Here is a 23,266-nt window from a genome sequence, read left to right on the forward strand (position 1 = left end):
CAGTCACCACTTTTGCTTGCTGAACGTGCACACAAAAAGTACTTGGGACATTATTTGTTGGTCTGTCGGAACATCTTTATTTTGGTCAAAACTAAATTTTCGTTTCCTGGTATTTGGCTTTTTTTTGGTCATTATTTCATAAAACTTATTGCAGCGGGTAGGGGGTGGGGGTCCGAAAAAATATAATGCGATCGTAAACTGAAAATGCCCTAAATTCCCCTGTAGTTACCATTTAATGGGAAAGTTTTTCAGGCACTGCTGTCAAAGCCACAGTATCCCAACTAATGGAAGTGCCATTACCACCATTGCTATTTCAGGCCTATGTTGTCCGCAGCCAGTTCTTGTTGCTGAACAAGAGCCAGGACATCTTCGTCAACTGGCTGAAGGACATTTGTGGTGCCAACAACAAGCAGGCAACTGAGTGCTACTGGTGTTTATATGAGTGGTGTGAAGAAGACGAGTGAACTTTACGAGATGCATTGAGCAGTGAGCTGGACTTGTAAATAAATACCAAGGGGACTTTCTTGGTCGGTTCAAAACTCAGCCTGCCTCTCTCATTTATTCTGTCTTAATTTCTGCAGGTGTTTTTATGTTGCACACTTTTTATTCCTGCAATAAACATTTTATGTCTTTTGCCATTGAGATGTGCATGTTTCCTTCAGAACCACACACTTCCTTGTGCGAGCATCTTTTGCAGGAAGCAGCACATTTCACGTAAGTTCCTTACATTAACCCAGTAATTATTAAACAAATAGCCAAACGTATGGTTGCTGGTACCAGTGAGTGTCTTGCATTTCAAAGTGCACTTCGCACTCGGGCAAAGGAATAACACAATATACTGTACGAATCATTGCGAAACCCCATGCCAGTAATCAATGAGTGGGGCACACTGCGCATGGCGCCGTAGGTTCAAACGTCTTGACAGAATGTACAGTCTTGACATGCGCTGCGTATAAATGTGGCGGTTCTCTTCAAAGTCCAGCAACCTCACCTTTTACTGCTGAGTGTCTCAAATCCCTGATACCATTGGCACACTGAGTACTATTTAACATGTAGAGCTTGGATGCTAAGTTCAGTGTCGACATATTCTCAGCAGCCAGCACTTTCCCGGGCAAAATGTTTGTAGTCTCTGAGTCATCCTCCTGAAGAGAAAAACCTAAGGGACACTCTGTTATGTGTGGTAATGAAAAGCTGTAGAGCACTGTTGTACTTTCCATCCTCGATGCTCTCAGAAACTTGCGACAGGTTTGCCTTCGGCTCTATGCCTATGGCGAACTGTACTGAAATGCAGACATTCGTTCAGCATCGTCCCAGGTCTGGTCTGGTGACGTCAAAGCTTTAGCAGAGGGCATTCGCCGGTCTGGTCACCGTACGTCCCTCCAGCCAATCGAATTTCTCCCGCTCTGGTGACGTCACTGAGTAACAACGCCGGTGTACCGGTTTTCGCTTCAACGAGACTTCTTAGCACGCTTCCGCACAAAAATTCACGGGCGATTGATGCGGAGGGGACTGCGTTAGCGTGTGGGCTTTGATTTCGTGAGCGCACCGACTTATGGCATCCTCTCTGCGCAGCGCACGCTAGCGCGTACGTCACGGATTTGTGGCGTCCTTTGTGTGCAGCTGCGCAAACTGTAGTGCTTGCTGTGTGAGCACAGTGCGATGAGCTGGCAGTTCGACATGCGGGGAGAAAGGCTGCGGCGTTGAAAGACATCTCGAACATTCCGGGAGACACACACATGCATCAAGATAAGTGGTGAAATGTGGGGTAGTGGCGGGCTCGTATTATATGAGCCTCAGCAAGGAGAAAACGTGGCTCCAGAAACGCTGATGCTACTCCCACGCACACTTGCACTCCATACTGCTTTCTGCTTTTATTCAAACCGATGTGAACGTCAACCTTCCTTGATCCTCAAATAACCCAAGACAGAAAAATGTCGCAAGGTAAGGACAGTTGTAACAGGGGTAATTAAATGCTAGGACAGCAACGGTAAGCACGAAAGCCCTGATTAATCAAGCACAGTGTAAATAAAAGAGGATGCCTACTACAACAATCAGGCAAGTGTTATAAGCTAGTGACCAAAATGCTCTCATCTGTCTCATTCTGAAAGGTCATCACATTTGCAGAGTTTACAAGACCTAGTCTTCACATAGTTAATAAAGAGGACTTGCATGGGCAACATGCAAATGCCTGGAGCTGCTGAATGCCAAAGTCCTGTCCATTTCAGCTAGAAAGGAATGAGCATACCTAAATGCAACTGAAAGCTGAGAATTGCACAACGAGTCAGTAAAGGAAAGCCATCACTAGGAGTCAGTGTTCCAGTGCTGACTGTGTTCTCCCCTGTAGCCAGCCATGGACATGCAGCTTGTGATATCTATTCTTGTGGGCCTTGTTCATAAGGTCTCACAAAAAGGCACGTAAAAATTACAAACTTGCTTTGCACTCCAGCAGTGCCCATTGCAAACAGTGCAATCCCTAACAATACACGCATGCTAGTGCTTTAACAGGTTTAAGCCAGGTAATCAATGCATTACGGCATCTTTGATAAAAGACAGCAGCGTGCAATTTTATCTTCCAATACTTTGTACCTGTGCACACAGGGCTCCATTACCGTGGGCCATATGCATCGGACTCGTTTCGGGGCCACTTCGGTGCAAGTTTCATTAGAATGTTCTTGAGTCCCTTTATAGCAGTTCGTTGGCTTTCCCGCCCTTTCAGAGAGTCTGAGACATTCGGCTCAGATTAAAGCACAGTTATAAGCCCAGAGTAGATGCAGTGCTTGGCTTCATTCCAAGATTTATGCAGAATCTGATAACCTGTGGTTCAGACTGAAACCTGTCCTTTTCAGGATAAAAATTACTACACGGGTGCAACGATTATTTTTCTACAGGTACAGTAGACTCTCATTAGTTCAAACTTCATGAAACCAGAGATTTACGTTTGAATTATAAGAAGTTTGAACTATCAGAAGTACACCTTAACATGATCCAAAATAAATGCGATTTGCTTTACGGACATCTGCACATGCAAATAGCATTCTGTTTCTCTATGAAAATGCAGCTAAATGCTTTAACATAACACAATATATAGGTGAAAGGCAACGGTATGCTTACTCAAGTGTGGTTCAAGAAAGTCATCAATAATGTGCTACTTTCCCTGGTAAAAAGGGACTGGTAAAAAGGTCTGAATTATCCGAAGGTTGAGTAGCTGAATGGCCACAAAAAAAAGGTTCCAAAACCAGTTTTGCACTGCAATAAATTTAACCAATTGCTTTTAAGTCTGTTTTTAAGTGATAACTAGAAGAAATATTTACACACAAGCTGCTTATTAAACTGGTGCACGTCGTGAGCACAACATAACACTATACAGGTAGCATTAGGTGGAGATGGTTGCGAGAGCAGTCTGATTTTGGCTGTGTACCTGAAATCACTGAGTAGTGGCCTGTAGCCATGGCTGCAACTAGAGCAGCCAGTGGGAGTTGAGCACGCTGGATGCCATAAGATCTGCTGCCAATTTCCTCCTGTGTTCGTCACGCCATGTCCTGTTGCTACTAAGTCCTCCTAGTCTTAGCCAAGGAGGCAATGGATCTGCATTCTGCATGAATGCACTGTGCAAGTGCATATTCGTTTGAATATGGCTCAACTTTATAGCTTGACTTCTGCCAAGCGACTACTTAACAAAGAGTAATTTCTAGACTTATATCCCTGCCCGAGATGTCCAATCTGCAAATCCCTGAATGCTGAGACCAATGTCCACCACCTGCCCTAGGTTTGCCCGGCGGTGAAGCCAACGAGAATCCGGATCCTGGCAGCAGCGGGTCTCTCGCAGACTAATCCTTCGTTATGCATCACTTAGACACAGAGACCGTGTCATTGCTCATTCCTCAACTCCATTTGATTGGCCAAGCTTGTTTCATTCATTTAGCCATCCCTTTCTTTCTAGCATTACATTCCCCTTTTATGACCCGAGGGAATAAATATTGCTTAAAAAAATGATGCTGGATGCATGAAAACCGCCAAAGTACACAGCTTGGGCAACCCATGTTTCTGTATGATTAGTGTCATTGAGTGTGTTGTTATTAGTCTTGCATTATTAGACTTATACCCACTGCTGTGCCTCTTCAGCCAGCACAGTAAAAGTCACATACCTTTCATAGCACAGGTTGTCAAGTGTCACACAGAAGTGGCATACATGATGAGAGCTTAGACCAAACTGTATAGCAGCACTAGGTTTTCGGAATTTTCTATAACCAGCAGCGTGACAAACCAAGCAAGGGAACTGACATACCTGCACATAAGGAAGGCCTCTCCTCTGGCTGTCTCCACACTAGGCATGGCTGTGACACGGTAGCACAATGAAGTTTTGCAATAGTCGAAGTGCTATAAGCAATTTTTTCTCCCCACATGTACCACATGTACATGTGGTACATGTACATGTGGTACATGTGGTACATGCCACATGTACCAGACAGGGCGGCGCTACGTTCCAGTGAGGCTGCACCAGCCCTCAATTGCTACGATAAAACTTGGGTTGGGCCTAGTTGGTACATGATGTTGTGAAGGTATAGGATGCGCAATCAAAGGACGAACCACGAAGAAAGACACAGAGACACACACAATCGTGGTTCGTCCTTTGATTGCGCATCCTATACCTTCACAACCTCAATTGCTACGGTTATGGCAGCTAATGAAGAATTCAAGGATAACGCAACATTTCACGTTTTACATTGATGATGAACTTCTGGGACCATAGGAGGCACCATAGGTCCATACTGAGCACGAAACGCTTATTTCGCCCCGAGATTCACAAGAATGATCGCAAGGTGTTAGCACAATAAAAAGAAAAAGACATGTTGAATGTGCTGTTTATTTGGCACAACATGGTGCATTTCCCTTATTAAATATTTCACCAGCCACTAAGTGATGCCTGGTTAACACAGGCTAAAAAGTGCATACATAGTAAGTGCTTCACCTGGTAAATCTATGTGAGCACTTTGAGAGCAAAATGGCATACAGCATCACCTTTGCTGCACTATGCATGCAGATCCCCAGCAGTGAAACAGCGCTGGGATGTTCAGATATATTATTAACATACACTTCAGTGTCAAAAGACTACTCAGAAATGTATGTCAGCTTTATCATTGTATAATCTTAACTCATTTGATAGTATGTCACAAAGGCACAATGTACTACAGTAATACCATTGCTTGCAACACCCATACCAGGCAGATATTAAGCTCGATGTCGGAACAATGCAGTCAATTTGATTGTGCAGTGAAATTGTTTCACGGTGACAAACTAAGTCTTGACAGAAACAAAACTGAGTCCTGAGCAAGAACATCTTCGACGGAAATACGTCCGGTTGGGTTTGAAGTGTAAAAGTTGAAAAACATTGAGACTTGATTGAGACCAAACACTTATCAAGTCAAAAACTGCTAACTCTAATTGATGTACACCATGTGTACGTGCCTGCGTGCATACCGCCATCAAGTCAACAGCTGCTGGCTTGATAGAGGTTTTACATCGCACTGTGATTGCCAAAAAATGCAAAAGCGCCACTTTCAGGATGGTTCAGGAAACATTGTGGTGTCTTCAGAGCAAGAACTACACACCTCAAACTGAATACACTCTGGTGCTGCACTTTAATGGAATAAGTCGAGGTAAGTTGTGCTAATGCTAGACACTTTTTACTTCTCTGCTGTCAGCTTCAACAGAAAACGAACAACGGCTGTTCTTCAATAGCATGTTTCATACAAAAGAATATCTCTGGAAACATTTCACAGCAAAGAATAACTGTTCATTTACTATTCCCTATTGTCCACTTCAACCTTAGAACTCCAAAAAAAAAGAAGTTTGGTTTTAAGTGTATTGCATTGTTCGGAAATGCACTGCTCCTCCACTGGTAGCATTCATGGGAGTTGGCAACTGTCCCATCCATACTTTCTTCATCTTCAGATTCGCTGCCTTCTACAGTGTCGTCATTTGACCAAGAATAAAACATGAAGCCGATATGCTCGTCATTTGCACTATCATTATCCGATGCATAGCGATCCACCGCATTAAAACACTGCACAGATGATGCTATGTTAGTTTCAAAACGTGAAAAAATCTGATAGAAACAGGGTGACCTCAGTAAACAAGGAATGCCTGCTGCCACCTAGTGTGAAGAATCTTATTTAATCAAAGTGCTAATAACAGAACGGCTACTGCCATTTATGTCATAAATGGCAGAACACTCTCTGACAACCTCTGTTCGTCAAGAGACCTACAGAAAGTAAAGAAAAACCGATGACAAGGTAAGCTCGTCATAAGTCAAAAAGTCACAATTGCTCATGACAAGCCCAGGTTATAAAGAACCCTTAAGGGGTTCATTCAAGCTATGTATAATTCAAATAAATTTTCAGTCACCCTTGAGCTCAAACTGTCAACAGCTAACTGTGTCTGGATGTTCTTCTAAACAAGCTTAGCACTATTAAGCACCGAAAACACACAGCAGTAACAACTCCTTTCGGACATCACAACTGTTGCTGGATATGATAAGGCACTTCCAGGAAAAAGTTAATGCAGACAGTTTTCAGTTATGAAGAGACACCGCCTCTTTCCACTGCGTTCTGCATAGGCTCAGATGCAGACATCTGGTTATCATGCCAAGCACCAATTCAACTCTTGCCACACAGGACATTACGCCTGTCTTGAACGTGCGAACATGACACAGGACCTCTACAAAAGTAGAGGAATGAAAATCACATTAATACAATGCAGAGGGTGAACCATCTTACCAGACCCTAGCTGAGCAGATATACAGTAAACGTACAACACAGTAAAAGTAAAGATATACAGTATACAGTTGTTGATACGTTGCTTTTTGAATGCGGAGGAAAAACTTATTATAATAAGGGAATAATTACTCAGTAATTACTCCCTTATTACAAATCTACTCCACCTTCGGGATTTCCCCTAAACATTTGACCGACACTGTTCTCACTTCGAGTTATTGATCAATTCGCTCTCGCCCTACCATAAGCTTGCCGTCCCGGTTAGCTCAAGTGGTAGAGCGACTGCTCTGGTGAAGCGGTGGTCCCGAGTTCGAACCCCAGACAAAGATGAATTTTTCTTTAACTACGAAGTTTCTGAGAAAGCTGTATAGCTTTCCTTTGTAGCTGTATGGCTGTGCTCGGGTGGATATCAATGAGTAATTACTCCCTTATTACAAATCTACTCCACCTTGGGGGTTTCCCCTAAACATTTGACCAAAAACTTATTATCTGAGAAAATATAACCGCCAGTTTTGAAAAATGTAACTGTTGAATGAGGTACGTTTTTGAACTGATATTTTCATTTCATAACAAGGTTAACATTTCTTATTAAAAGCTCTGAGCAGCTCCTTTTCTAGTGCTTGCAGAATTCGGTCCACATTTGAGTTGTCTTAGTCTGGAAGAAACTTTCAAACACATCTGATCCATCAATAGCAATGGCAAAAGTGGCCGGAATCTCTTTCATGATTTTTTTTTATGATTTGCCTTCTTGCATTACTGCCCTGCAGAGAAGCCGCCACAGCGGGAGACCGCAGTTGCATTCCAGCTATTCCATGTCATGCCCGCCCCCATGAGTTCTGCCCACTCGTATGTTTGCACATGTACAATAGGTTGCTAAGTGTATTATGCGACCAAAATTTTTTTAACTACTTTTTGGAAATTTATGGACCAGAAGAAAAATAGAGCAACTCTATAAATCATTCGTATTGCTTGCAGTTCTGTGTATGTGAACTGGGAGGTTTCATTACATACAAAAAGTTTTACTGTATGTATATATATATATGTTATAGCACAACCCGAGATGAGGGCATGAGAAAGACCAGAGAGACACAAGTGCTACTCTCATTCTCACTATCCTCACCTGGGCACACACAGTACGGCAAGCGGTTTAACATCCCAAAGCTGCACGTGGGCGATGAAGGACGCCGTAGTGGAGGAGGCTCCGGACTATCTAACGTGCACTGAGATCACGCAGCACACAGGCATTTTTTAGATTGCACTATAATTTTAAGGCGTGTCACAGCCACTTGCCTAAACTGCCCAATTGTCAAACTACCTTATGGGACAGCACGATCAAGTGTCACAAATGCTTTTAGTGGCTATGAGCCTACTGTGCACTGGCAAAAATAAGGCTTTCAATGGCATAACAAAGTGCGCCCCCGTACGAGAGACCGACTGACACATCATGTGCTTTTCTGTCATTGGCTTACCATTTTTTTTAATGTCACATTTACGCACTCACCTGCTCACATTAGTACAAATGAAGCGCATCTCATTTTACAGTGCCCAGTTTGCTTTCCTTGTGCGCACGTGTGCATCTGTTGCACTATTATGTTACAAATGCATAAGCATTGTATGGTTACATATGCGGTTTCGTGTCATCATGAGCTTGTCCACACGATTACGTCCAAATGAATGGGTTTATGTGAATAAGAATGGTACCATCGGATAGAGCATGAAAAATCTCATACAGGAAGTTGGGAGTTGAGGTTGGTTAATTAGTTAATTAATTAGAGCCAGACATGTCCAAGAAGTGGGCGGGCCAGAGCAAAACTGCCGCCAAATTTGAAAACGCCAGAAGTGTGGCACCACGTGACCGGAAGTGTGGGCGGAGCAACACGTGGAGCCAAATTTGAAAACGAAGCGCAGCACGAAGTTTGAAAACTGAGATGGGCAATTGATGTAACTTGATTAAGTACAACAATTAATTGTGGCATCGATAAGGTATCGCCAATGCTTATGCATTTCTCCAATGCGGGTGCCACATTGATCTCTAACGTTTTCTTTATGACAGAGAAAGCCTCATAGTGTGCTTGGCTAGACGCTCGCAATGTTTTGCAGGCTGTTCTGACTTTAATGCTACCCTTACACAGCACAGATGAAAACTGACATCTGTGGGCAGGCCCACCAGCCAATACAGTTTCGTATGTTTATACCTCTCCTCCATCCATTACGGCTGTCCATCATAACCCACTTCCTTTCCGCTCTGTTTCTGCACAGCATAGCAGCAGGCCAGAGGATCATGTCTCAGGCTGACCTTACTGCCTCCATTTGTAAATAAATTACCTCTCCCTTTGAAAATTTAAGAGTACACATCCTTAGTGCCACCGTGCACTAAATCGAACACATTGTCAGCAATCAGTGCATCAGGACAGGAAGGCTGACACCCGGCGCTGAGTGGAGTACATCTCCACAAGTTCAGTTCATGCAACAAGACACCACAGAGGACGCTCACAGGTTCTGAGGGAACGCCTAGAACTGTGTTTGCCGAGAGCTTGGATACCTGGCGTTCCGAATCTCCTGCTCCACACCGGAAGATCTGCCAGAAAGGGAGCCTTCAGCGGTACTCCTATCATCGGGCTGCTGTGAGGAGTAAGTTGTTGTTGATACGTCGGCGTTGATCTCCCTCTTTGGCGTCGGGATGTATGTTGGGACGTAATCTACAGTTGACTGCTGATGCCGTGCTGTCCGGTTGATGGCCTCAGGAACGTACTCCTCGTAGTGCCCACGCGAAGGCTGCGCTGTGCTTGATGGCCCAATGCCTGATGGAATGTAAACGTGGCCTGCATCCTTCTTCTTGCATTTGTCATCCTGCATGTAACGGCAGTAATGCAGAAAAGCACTTTACCATGCAAAGGAAGACACGAAAGCAGGGATTCAAAATAATGAGCTTCTTTCAGAGCGATGGCTGTATTCAATGCAGAAACTCGTGTTTCAGTCAGCCTGTAGATTTGACATTAAACTGACTTTCGGGCTCTGCAATTTCAGTGCAACCACCTTATGTCAGACGCCAAAGCATACTATGACTATGGCCAATGCGATCCTAATTTGGCCTGGAAGCGATCCAAGAAGCCACAAGTACAGTGATAATGCTGATGAAGTGCGATTTGCAGAAAGTTTAAAAGCAAGAAAATTCATACTCTGGAGAGCTTTATAGTGGTCATAAATGAAATGTGCAGCCCTGAAAAATTTATTCTCCAGCACATCAAAGTAGCTAAATATCAGTTTTGGTGCAACATGGCCGCTTATGTTAACCAAGCAGAAGCAACAGATGCAAGGCAGCCAGAGAGATCGCATACAATGGCTGTTTCTTACACCCGTGACATACAGGGGCCACAATGGTCTTTGTCCTTTGATACATTTGTTTCAAAACACAAAAGTGTGCTGAACAAACACCTTTTTTAAGGATGCAGTGGTTTTGCTGCAATACAAACAGTGATACCTTGATTATACGACTTTCAGGAGCGTGCAGTAAACTGCCGTACAATAAAAAATGCAGCAGGTATTCTGTCCATTAATAATTTTTTCCCCCGAGTATCACAACAGTGCCCTCGTTTTTGTACTGTGACGAAAGCATGCTGAGGCATTTCGGCATCAACACAGCACTGGTGTGCGCTTCATTGCATAATAAGTAGGAGATGTATGCGCATCGAAATCGAAGCTTTCTACGATGGGCAAAAAAAATAGCTGCTCTGAATCTTTGAAGACATTTCGCAAGATACAGTATGACCAGGACAGGAACACGTCATTTTGATCATTTACCTCGAACCTGTACTAGCAATTCGCAACAGAAAGGAAAAAAATGTTATCATAGTGTTCACTTGCTACGCAAAAATTAAATAAGAATGCATGCAAGTCGTCCACGCACTTCTTAAAGTGACATGCCACCCGCACGGCGATGGTTGTTTGGTAGCGCACTGTTCGCTTGGTGTCACCAGGCCTAACGTGGTCTGCAGTAACAACGCAGTGAAAAGCGCTTTAGAACTAGCCACACTTACCATAAACAGGCTAACCTTGTTACCAGCCTGCCATCAGCACTATGATCTGATTCACCTGAGTCTTCTAAGTATAGTTAATTTCCAACATGCCTCCATTGGGAGCAAAAAGCCAGGCCAGGGAAGAGCGAGTTACATAGACTGTGAATGAATATGCACACATAGCTCTGAAAGACCTGGTGCACGCTAGAATCACATGCACCTGGTGCTTCGAGGGCATCTGTGGACATGTATAGGTAGCTGCCGGTTGTAATAAGCAGAGTAATAAGCATAGTGTACACTATGCTAAACTTTTCCGCTGCAGAAAAGTGTTATCTCTTTCATTCCAGACAATTCCCACCAATTGTATGAGGTGGCATGTATGTAATTATGTGTCGTATAACCTCGCCTTGTTATGCGCCGCCTCTTCAAAAGGCATGCCAGGCCTACACTCATTCATTACAAAAATGGAGGTTGCATAACTGGGGTTCTACTGCAATCTCCTAAATGTGTGCTGTTAAAAAAAGCGACAGAATCACCCTCAAAACTTTTTTGTTGTGAAGGCACTCTTCAGCTACACTGAACTTACACTGTAACCGCAAAAAACAAAATGAGCAAAATGCCCATGCCTACACCGAAGTGGGATGAACAGCTGAAAGGCTTCTGCAAAGTAAATAAGGCAATTGTTTCCTTGTCATTTGTAGTTGAACATATGAGGGATTAATCAGTAAAATCTCTGCAGGTTAAAGAGAATAAACTGCTCTAATCTAATCCCCAGCTGAGCTTCTGAGAGCTCCAAATTTAACTGCAATTCAGTGTCACTTGCAATGACAAAACAGGCAAGGAGATGTCCACTATACAGTAGCCAATATTCTGACAAGTAGAACTCATTTCAATATTCAACTTTTTCTCACTTACTAAACAAAACACTTCTTTGGAATACCAATGCAGGCAGTGTGACCAGACAATAAAAGCTTCTTCTTCGCTCCTTGTGAAGCTTGAACATTAAAATCACCAACCTGTCTCTTTGGAGTCACTGGGTTGTATGAGAAGGCTTCAGACCTCGTTGGCGTTTGCCGGTAAGCGGGAACGTAAGAATCTCTATGTGGTGGCGTGCGCATCAACTTGGAAACTTCTTCGTCCAAAACAGCACTCAGGGCTGCCGGCTTCGAAGATGGGCGTTCTTCAGCGTCAGCCTCCGCTGCCAGTTTTGTCACTGGGGTTGGCTCGTACACATCCATCTCAGGCAAACTTGGTGGCGTTTTCTTCAACACACTGGCAGCTGGCGTGTCCTCTTTGGTTGCAGGTGACTTGGAGCCTTCTTGTCTGTCCTTCCCATCAGCATCATCGCTCTCCTTGCCTTCGAGAAACAAGCTCTTGCACAAGACGTTATCAGTCTCTTTCTGCCTCTTGGAGGCCATCGACAAGGCTCGGGATGCCTCCTTCTTGCTCTGGAAGTCATCCAGACTTTCCCTCTTTGCAGCGCCATCGTTCTTTGAAGTATGGGACATGGGCCTAACGTCCACCAGCTGTGTGGAGTCTGGAGACCGACGGGAAGTTTCATCTCGGTGGTTCTTTGCCGGAGTGCCTTTGTCAGAGTCATCCAAGTCACTGATTCCACAGTCAGTTAATAGCTTTTTTAAATTCGCCACTTTTGGCTTCTCTCGATCCCTGTGCTCTTGGGTCCTTTTTCGACGACGACAACTTCTCTCCCTTGTGCGTCTTCCTTGGTGGAGAGTGCCACTTGTCACGATGCCTGCTTCCCTCCTGTGCAGATTCTTTCTCCTTTCCACTCTGACTAGGCTTCGACAATGACTCCTTCTGCAACTCTGTCTTGTGACTGTGAGACGTTGCGTCCCACTTGTGCGACTCTTTGTGGTCGGACCAGGACTTGTGCTCTTTGTGACGGGACGAGCTACTACTGCTGCAAGATGATGAGCTCGGGTTGTGGCCCTTTGCTTTCTCTTTGTCTCGGTGAGACGATGTCTTGGACTTGCTGCTCCCCTTGGGTGGATCCGGCCTATCCTGGCGGGTCCAGCCAGGCTGAACTGATGGACTGCTGCCCCGAGAAGAACCTGCGGGCTTGCAGGCCCGAGTGGCTGAGATTCTGGCTTCTTGGTGAGCTGAGGCTTGAGAAGCGTGCTTTTCTAGCACTGGCTGCGAGAGTGAAGCAAACTTTTTTACGTTTTCTTCTGCTTTGGATTCTTTCGATTTCTCTGTGCGAGCAGATGGCGCAAGTCTTCTGTCGTGGTGCTTCAAAGGCTTGAAAACTTCACAAAGCTATGGAAATGGGAAAGGAAAGCAAACATGCAGTAACATGTGTTTGTCAACATGTTGCAAGCTTTATTTTGGCCTGCACCTTTTCCTGTCAAATGTGCAAACCTCCAAAAGCAGACCAGAGCTTTAACAACGTAATCTTTTTAGCTTCTAAGCTTTTTCAGATGAACTCAACCACTTTTATAACCTCAACAACATCTAAACTCTATGCATTACATCCCACAATAAGACCAAGCTAACATCACCCGACAACATCAAAAGTCAAAGACAGATTCAACATCAAAAGTATAAGCATGACACCACTCCCCAGAGGTTGTAAAAAAGAATCTGGCCAGCTTACATTTTCACTTGCACTATTGCTTTCCGAGTCTGAACTGCTGAGCTGCCGTTTTTTCGTCTCCCTGCGATCCAACCTACGAAGTCAATGGAATGGCAGCATGCAATCACCAAGAGCAGAACGCAACAGAAATTAAAATTCACTAAAGAAATTCCTCTACTCACTTAAATATAATATGTCAACCCGCTTTTTTTTTAAATCACTGTCCTCACTCCCCAATACTGGGCCGATTAGCCGTGCTGCTGGGGCTCATTCTTTTTAGAACAATGAATGACAGATACTCTTCGCCTTAAAGGACTATAAACACCACATCCTTCCTTGCATGTTTTCTTCTTTCAAATGATGCATTACACATTCGTATACACGGAGCACCCCGTGGTATTCGCCTAAAACTGCTAAATAATTTATCATTAAATTTCTTCATGACACTGCTTCGGTTTCATCAACTCAACGATGGCCGAGATCTGTAGCCGAACATTAGGTCATGGGTGGTATGGAAAAAACAACAATTTGATTACTCACACGATGTTTGTTATAATTCTAGATATTGAAGCAGGCTGTTATAGGTGCTGTGGTGACTTAAAACTACGTGTCAGCATTTATACTGCAGCTTTTCTGCGCATCATGCGACCTAAAGTTAAACTACACGTCACAGCCATTGTTTGGTTGATAAAACCAAAACCGAAACAGGATGAGAGAAGAAATTCAATTATGAATTATTTAGCGGTCATGGGCAAATACCACGTGGTGATCGATGCATTCAAATGTCTAACGCATGATTTGAAAGAAGAAAACACGCATTCAAATCAGGTGTCTATGGACCTTTAATGATCAGTTTTTTTGTAATGTGGAGAGAGCACCTAAACCGGCTACAACACTCAAGTTTTTATGCAGGCAGGCAGGTTTTGCATACAAAGTGGAAAATGACGGCACCACATGCCTTTATTTCTGTATTACATGTTGGTGCAACAGAGATGTATTTTTAATGTTGCAGCTTACTCGTTTCCCATTCAGTCTGGCCTAAACTCATCTTAGGTGCCATCATGACATAACAGCAGTTCTACCCATGGTAAAATAAGAAGTTAGAAAGAAAAATAATGCTCACAGTCGCTTTAGTGCTGCCTTTTCCTTGGGCGTGTTTGGTCTGGGCACAACAGCAGGCTTCAAGTAGCCGCTGATTCCCCATTGACTGTTGTTCTCAGACGTCTGGGTGTTCTGAACCTTCAGCGAAACAAGCAAGTGCTATAAGGAGGCTGCTCTCGATACCACAGCTGCCTCTGGGCACTGTGTGTATGCACGGTAGCGCTGCTAGAGTAGCAAGCGCCAAAAAGCACATTCAGAGTAAGGTTCCTACAGGTGTATGAGCGTGTGAACCACTGAAAGTTTAAGTGAGCACAAGTAAGTTTGGATCCAGACAATTCAGTGAGCCTATGAACAGGAATTTGAAACCGGTGATTCATTGAGCCCAAGGGTTTACTTACTTAGTAAGCCTTGATTCCATGGAACTCGAAAACAAATCAAAGCCAAAATAATTACTCATGAGGAGACATTTCTCATCGATAAGTTTCGCAACAAGAAATTTGTTTAATTCATGAACTAAAGCATAAAGTCCAGTTACCCTTGATCAGCTTAGTTATATGAAATTCAACTGACAGCCTGTGTACACACACAAAAACATACCCAACACATGAAACACGTGAGACATATACCTTGTTCTGCTGAGCCATTTCACTGGCTGTCAGGCGCCGCATGCTCACAGTGAGCTTCAATTTAAGCATATTTTTACGCTGATACATACCGCCTGAGGAGGAAGGAAGTGGTAAATTTTTATCAGAAGTGAACACAGATCCCATGGCTTTCAAGAAATCTGCAAAGGAAACAAGACTGTCAGCCCATGAGACAATGCATGGCTAGTCATACCATAGTCCCTGAACTTGCCGGTCGGCTCTTCGGCAAGTTTGGCTCTCTTTGCATCCCACTTGCAGTTGTCCCCTCATGGCCGCAACACGAACAAGCACATGCCCGGTCGCCTTTTCATGTTGTATGTGACCTTGATGGCACCAGGACCAGATGGCATTCATTACGAAATGCTCGCCCATCTGTCTGAACCTGCTGTGGTATCACTTCTGACATTTTTTAACAAAATATGGGTATCAGGAGAGATACCAGAGGCTTGGAAAAAAGCCATTGTGGTACCATTGTTAAAGCCTGGAAAGCTGCCTACATCCCCTGGCAATTACAGACCCATAGCCCTGACAAGCACACTTGCAAAATCCTTTGAAAGCATTCTGAACATTAGGTTAATGTTTTTATTAGAATCCCGTGAACATCTTGACATTCATCAGTGTGGGTTCAAAAAAGCATGCTCTACAACAGACCATCTTGTTCGCCTTGAGAACACAGTTCAAGAAGCATTTATACACAGACAACACTGCCTTGCGGTCTTTTTTGATTTAGAGAAAGCTTATGACACCACATGGAGGTTCGGCATTCTGCGGGACCTTGGAGACCTCGGCATATGTGGTAGGATGCTGAAATCCTTGAGTGACATTTTGTCCAACCGTTCATTTCAAGTACGTCTCGGTGCCACTCTTTCTAAGAAGTTCACTCAAGAGAATGGCGTACCTCAGGGATGCATATTAAGCACTACGCTCTTCATAGTAAAAATGAACTCCCTAGCAAAAATAATTCCAAAGTCCATCATGTATTCAATCTATGTCAACGATCTCCAGATTGCTTGCACATCCTCTAGTGTTACATCGTGTGAAAGGCAAATACAGCTGACAGTAAACAGACTAACAACATGGGCAGATAAAAATGGATTCAAGTTTTCCACGCTAAAGTCAGTAGCTGTACTCTTCTCGCTTAGAAGAGGGCTCCACACTGATCCCACTCTTTTCCTGAATGAGGTCACAATACCAGTGAACAATGAACACAAGTTTTTAGGAGTAACTTTTGACAAAAAACTCACATTCCTGCCACACATAAACACCCTCAAAAAGAAAGCTTCTCAATTCCTGAATATAATAAAAGTACTGTCACGAAAAAATTGGGGTTCCGACAGAACATGTCTTTTAAAAATTTACCGTTCTGTAGTACGCTCTGCCCTTGATTATGGATGTATAGTGTATGGCTCAGCGAGACCATCATACCTTAAGCGACTAGATCCAGTACACAACTTAGGTTTGCGCTTTTCCACCGGTGCATACAGGACGTCACCCATAAACAGTCTTTATGCAGAAACCAACGAACCATCACTTACAGACCGAAGAACCATGCTCACATGCTCGTACATTTTAAAAATCCGTTCGTTGCCCAAACACCTATGTTACCCCATAGTCACAAAATGCCCATCAAGAACACTGTATAACAACAAGCCGCTAGCTATAAGACCACTCCTCCTGCGTTTTGAAGAGATGTGCCAAAACATCGGCGTTCTAGACACATTACCTGCCATTGCACCAAGACGAAATCCACTGCCTCCATGGTACAATTTTCCTGCAATCTGTGACCTCACTCTTACACACTTCCATAAAAAACAAACTCCACAGCAACATATAATACAAGAATTCCTTGCACTGGAAGAAAAATACAATAGTTTTACGGATTTCTACACGGATGGATCAAAAACAGATGTTTACATAGGAAGCGCAGTGGTAAGAGGGAATTCGGAGAAAACAATAAGACTTCCAGAGTGCACATCCATCTTCACTGCAGAAAGTTACGCAATCTGTATTGCCATAGAAAAAATAGTTAACGAGAACCTCCCAAACAGTATTATTTATACAGACTCCTTAAGTGTAATTACAGCTCTCCACTCTGGAAACGCTATCACTCCTATACTTGGTGACATCATACACGACATAGTAACAGCCACAGCTCGAGGACAAAACACAAAACTCTGCTCGGTACCTAGCCACGTTGGAATAACAGGCAACGAGAGAGCAGATTTGTGTGCTGCTAAGGCTCGTGGAAAGGAAATTAAAAAAGTAAGTATACCCTGCAATGACTGCATGAAATCAATAGAAAGGAAACTAAGGAAAAAGTGGCAGTCGGCTTGGAACAGTGAACTAAAAAATAAACTGCACCTGGTAAAACCAGTTTTAGGTGAATTTAAGTCGTGTGTGCACCAGGAACATTTTAAAGAAGTTATCTTATGCCGTCTCTGAATAGGCCACATGCACCTTACACACAACTTTCTCCTTAGAAAAAAAGACAAACCTGTTTGCGAAGAATGCGGAGACGAACTTACGGTTAACCATACTTTAATATCTTGTGTTAAACTTGAAAAACTGAGAAAAAAGTACTTTAGTCAATTTTATAGAGAATGCATTCCTTTTCATCCAGCACTGCTCTTAGACGATAATGCCATTGTTAACATTCCTTCTATATTTAGCTTTTTAAAAGAAGCAGGCGTACTGGAAAAACTATAATTATTTAACCACTGGCTCACTCTATAGCATGATACACCTCAGCCACTTTCTCATTCATGGGAAGAAGGCTGAGGTTTTTATTTTATCGGTTGGGATCCTCGACATCCTTGGCAAGCCAAGGATGGCCGCTGAGGCTACCTGACCTTTTTAAAGCTTTTACCATTAGCCATTGCTAGATCTCGTCTTCTCCGTTATTACTAGGTAGTTAAACTTTTTAGGCCCTTTACACCACTGATCACGTTCCTCATTTTTATTAAATCCCGCAGAAAACATTTTCCATACCTTGTGCTTGGCACATGATGGCCTTAGCTGCCTATGTGCCATAAAACCCAACACAACCCAACATGAAACACGTGAGACATATACCTTGTTCTGCTGAGCGAATTCACTGGCTGTCAGGCGCCGCATGCTCACAGTGAGCTCCGATTTAAGCACATTTTTACGCTGAAACATTCCGCCTGAGGAGGAAGGAAGTGGTAAATTTTTATCAGAAGTGAACACAGATCCCATGGCTTTAAAGAAATGTGCAAAGGAAACAAGACTGTCAGCCCATGTGACAATGCATGGCTAGTCATACCATAGTCCCTGAACTTGCCGGTCAGGTTTTCGGCAAGTTTGGCTCTCTTTGCATCCCACTTGCAGTTGTCCCCTCATGGCCGCAACACGAACGAGCACATGCCCGGTCGCCTTTTCTTGTTGTACGTGATTTTGATGTCACCTGTGAGAGAATGGCACACAAACAGCAGCATTTAAATGCTAAACTATATAAACCGATGCAAACATCACGTAAGAACATCTCAGATTACTATTGTGTAAATGCCATTTAAAGTTGCATAAAATTCTGTCCAAGATGACAGCTATGGTATGCAGCTTCATTTTATGTCCAGCTTCCCAAGCCACCAGAGGTCATCACACATGAAAAGGTCTTGCCCATTCCACAGCAGTGTTATAAGGGCGGAACTAAATAGCCAAAGTTGACAACAGCTAAAAATGCTGGTCAGGAAAACAGCAGTCTCCGCAGCACAGGTCTTGCTGCAAAGCCCTAGTCCAAATTTTCATTAACACAATTACATCATGTGGGGTCTGTGCCCTCTTTTTAACCTCTAAATATTTATTTCACTTCTGTCCCCTTTGGTTGCAACAACTCAACAACTTTACATGCATCCCGCCGCGACGACTCAGTGGTTATGGCGCTCGGCTGCTGACCAGAAAGGCGCGGGTTCGATTCCGGCCGTGGCGGTCGAATTTCAATGAAGGCGAAATTCTAGAAGCATGTGTACTGTGCAATGTCAGTGCACATTAAAGAACCCCAGAAGGTCAAAATTTCCGGAGCCCTTCATTATGGTGTCCCTCAGAGAATGAGTCACTTTGGGACGTTAAACTCTAATAAACCAAACAACTTTACCTGCTCTTTCATCGTTTGTTCACAGCGTGATTCACGCTTTATGCACACTGTAACTGCGTAGCGTTACGAGTTTGAATCGGGCTCAGGAATAACTTTTAAATACAACTTTATCAGCAATACATGAATCTTTGGCTGCTGGACAAACATCAGCATACCCAGAAAGCACCATACAGTTGATTTTTCCCAACAGCAAAAGTTGGAAGAAGTTGTCCTCGCTGATACTTTAAGGTGCCCCTTCGAGGGTGTGAATTGGGGAGAGGGGGAATGTCATTACCATAATGCTTTTATTTTTCCAGCTTTTATTATAAAAAAGAATAACTGGCACGCGTGGCTTTCCCAAGACAAATTTCTTGCTCGGGAAGATTTACATCTGCACAGGATTGAAAGCGCAGCGCAAGTTGGTAGGGCTATATTATGTAGCACCACCCATTTGCACATGACATCAACTTTCACTGGAATACCGTGTTTTCCGGTGTATAAGACTTGGCTTTTTTTCAAACATCTTGCTAGTGCATCCTATACAAAGATGCATTTTATACGCGAATTTTTCGTTTTTTTGCGAGTTCATAAATTACTCAGGTTCATGTTCAGGCTATTTTCACCAAGAAAATATCACTACCAGTAACGCGCATGTTACACGGTTAATACTTCAATACCGGGACCTCCCTGGGCAAGTTTTTTAGGTGAACTTTATCATGAAACAGCCGTGATGACGACTTCCGAGATCACGAACACATGGCTGTTTCAGAGGCCCCAAGCAACTAGTAGTAGTAGTAAAAACATTTATTGTCACAAAAGGAAGAGTTAGGGAGTAGGGGGTTGAGGATGGATAGATGTGGAGCTTTAGTGGTCGGTCTTCTCTAGTCCAGGATCCCGTTGGCCTCCGCCGCTGCCTTGGCCCTCGTCACCAGCATAAGCTGTGTGCTCGGGTCGGAGTCAGCCAGGAGGGCCTCCCACTGCTCTAGACTACGGCTATTTACCTTTGGTAGTAAAGGGCTTTTTTCACAGACCCAGGTGGCATGGTACGTTGGGGCGTAGCCCCCACACCACACGCACTCTTTCGCGTATCTGTTCAGCCACATTTTATGACACATGGCTCTGCTTGGGTAGGTGTCTGTTTGTAGTCATCTGAGCGTGGTGGACTGCTCTCTGTTGAGGATATCCGCCGGAGCCGAGTACTTCTTGCGTGCTCCCAACAACGCCTTCATTGCCACCCCTTAAGATTTTGGCGTGCTGAAGGGTTCGACCGGCAAACCCGCCCTCCGGTTCGTGAACCCTCGGACAACGGTGTCTGCCATGAGATTTCCCTCAACCCCATTGTCAGGGACCCAAATGATGGTGTGTTGAATGTTTGTGTTGTTTGATCCATGTCTGTGTTGGTTTTGTTAGAAGAGAATCCTCGCGGCTTTTTGGCCGATCCTTCCATCTCTGTATGCCCTCGCTGCAGCCTGAGAATCTGTCGCTATCCAGTAACTCAGTCCCTGCTGATGGGCTTCAGTCAGGGCTAGAGCTATGCCGATCTCTTCCGCTGCTTGTGTTGTCCTTGTGCGCACTGATGCACCAGTAATTATCTTCCCATAGGCGTTCACTACTGCTACCGCCCTAGCGTTTTCCTTCGTTCTGTACCTGGACGCGTCAACATACAGAACCATCTGTTTCTTCTTTAGGAACCTGTCCAAATCCAAGGATCTCGCCGCCCGTCTTCCTTCGTGGGTCTTCGGGTCCATGTTTCTGGGCACTCGTTTAACCAAGAAAGTGCTCCTAATTTGGCTGTCAATGTCTGTATTGTTTATCCTTTCGCCTTCTGCCGGGTATCCTAGCTTTAGCAGTAGTGCGCGGCCAGCGGCTGTTTAAGTCTTTCGAGTTGAAATCTGAGCATGGTTTCACTGTGCTCATAGGTGCCGTACACACGCATGTTCATTAGCATTTCTGTCGAAGCGCAGGTCATGACGCCTAAGGCTTGCTTATACACCTTTCTGATGCATGTTTCCATTTTGTTCTTTTCCTCTTTGTTAGGTTGTAGGTACGGAAGCGCCTATGTTATCCTCGGTATGATGAGCACAGAAGTGATCCATAACGCATCTCGCTCCTTCACCCCTTTTGTCTTGTTCGTAATCCGGCTTAACATCCTGCATATTTGTTTCGTGGAGTGTTCCAAGAGCTGGATGGTATGGTCCCATTTGCCTTTCTCCTGCAGCCACATTCCGAAGATCCGAAGCTTATTTGTCCTTCTTACGGGTTGTCCATCTATCTTTAATTCTATCTTTCCCCTGTCCTCTTTGTTTTTGGGAAGTCTAATAAATTCTGATTTTTCTGGAGAGCACTGCATCCCGCTAAATAAAGCAAATTGACCGATCTCATCTGCCGCTCTTTGCAGTATTTCTTGCTTGTTTCCTGTCGATCTTTTTGTCGTCCACACTGTTATTTCGTCCGCATAAATTGAATGTTCTACATCTTTGATGTTTTTCAGTCTCCTAGTTATCCAATCATTGCTATGTTAAAGAGCAAAGGTGAGATGATGGATCCTTGTGGTGTCCCTCTGTTTGTCGTCGTCTTCTTTTCTGACCTAATGTTGTTGATGCCGATCGTCCCTGTTCTGTTAGACAGGAAGGCCTTTATGTATGCGAAGATCCTCTCCCCACAGTTTGTTGTCGAGAGTTCTGCGAGAATGGCGTTATGGCTGATGTTGTAGAAGGCCCTCTTGAGGTCTACAGCCAAGATTACGCCTTCTCGAGTTCCCGATATTTGTTTTAGTACCATGTCTCTTAACTGGAGCATCACGTCTTGCGTGGAGAGTCCCGTTCTGAACCCGAACATGGTATCCGGGAACAGACCGTTGTCCTCCATGTAGTTGCTCAGTCTAGTCTTGACCATTTTCTCGTATAGTTTACCAAGGCATGAAGTTAGTGATATTGGCCTAAGGTTCGCTAAACTGGGTGTTTTCCCTGGTTTAAGTATTGCGATAATCTCAGCGTGTTTCCACTCCGCCGGGACCGTGCCGCTTTCCTAGTGCTCCTTGATCAGTTCGGTCAGGCTTTCGATTTGGTCATCACTGACGTTTCTGATCATTGCATTGGTTACTTGATCTTTTCCCGGTGTTGTTCCTCGTGAATGACCTGGCAGCCACATATACCTTGTATTCTTTTATCGGGACCGGGACATCCAGCTACGAGTTCCTTGTCCTTGAATATACCATGGTGCAGGGTGGCACCTGCGTGCTTCCGACGTACCTGGACCAAAGAAAATCTGTAATCTGGGCATCCGTTCCCTGAAAATTGTGCGTGATACAATCTATCGTTTTGCTGTTTTCTCTCTGATTTTGTCGGGTCTATGAGCTGCCGGAGCAGCGCCCATGTTATAGCGCTACCCAAGTTGCCATTTAGTTCATTGCAAATTTGGTGCCAATTATCTCTAAGTAAGTTTGCGGTGTGGTCTTCTATCTCCTTATTGATTTGAGCTATTCTGAGTCTCAATTTCCTGTTATGTTTTTGTTCCATCTTTTCGTCAGCCCCCTACGAGCCTCTCAAAGATGTAGCAATCGTTTATCCGCCTGTGGAAATTCATCGGTGATCTCTAGCTGCATAGTATTGCCTCTGTGGACCTCCCGTAGTCGTTTGGTCCACTTTTCGATGTCCGTTATCACAGTTGTTCCGGCTTCATTCTCCAACTGTTCTCGGAATTTTTTCCAACCTGTGATTTTTGTCTTTCTCTGGATTGTGCTGAACCTTGTAAGTTTAATTTGCATTTGAATTACGTAGTGGTCACTTCCGAACTGCTCCCTGGTGTTAGACCATTCCTAGTCTAGGATATTTCCTATGATGGTCAAATGAGGGCTAGTGTCTCTTGAAATGCTGTTTCCGACCCTAGTAGGGTATCTGCTGAAACTGCTTCTTATTCTTTGCCATAAATTATGCTGCGTGCACTCAAACAGCTTTATGTTCACCTTTTGTAAATGCTGATATGTTTATGATGCCAGAATTTTTAATTTAGGTTCTTGCTGGTATGTGTAGTGTCAGTGTGCTATGTGT

The 23,266-nt window shown here is 44.0% G+C and overlaps 2 pseudogenes across 1 annotated transcript; both read right to left on the minus strand.

Moving 5' to 3' along the window:
- Nucleotides 1-23,266, minus strand: part of LOC149355015 (calsyntenin-1-like) — a 489,555-nt pseudogene that overhangs the window by 404,792 nt on the left and 61,497 nt on the right.
- LOC149355027 (uncharacterized) lies at nt 8,582-21,441 on the minus strand (annotated as a pseudogene). Its single transcript, XR_016291941.1, has 7 exons — nt 21,423-21,441; nt 18,411-18,551; nt 18,200-18,291; nt 14,506-14,621; nt 13,404-13,476; nt 11,806-13,066; nt 8,582-9,623 (listed from the first exon to the last, which is right to left on the minus strand). The product of XR_016291941.1 is annotated as an uncharacterized LOC149355027 (transcript).

Source organism: Amblyomma mixtum, chromosome 3 (assembly GCF_055824585.1).
Source record: "Amblyomma mixtum isolate Tamu chromosome 3, ASM5582458v1, whole genome shotgun sequence".
Lineage (NCBI taxonomy): Eukaryota > Metazoa > Arthropoda > Arachnida > Ixodida > Ixodidae > Amblyomma > Amblyomma mixtum.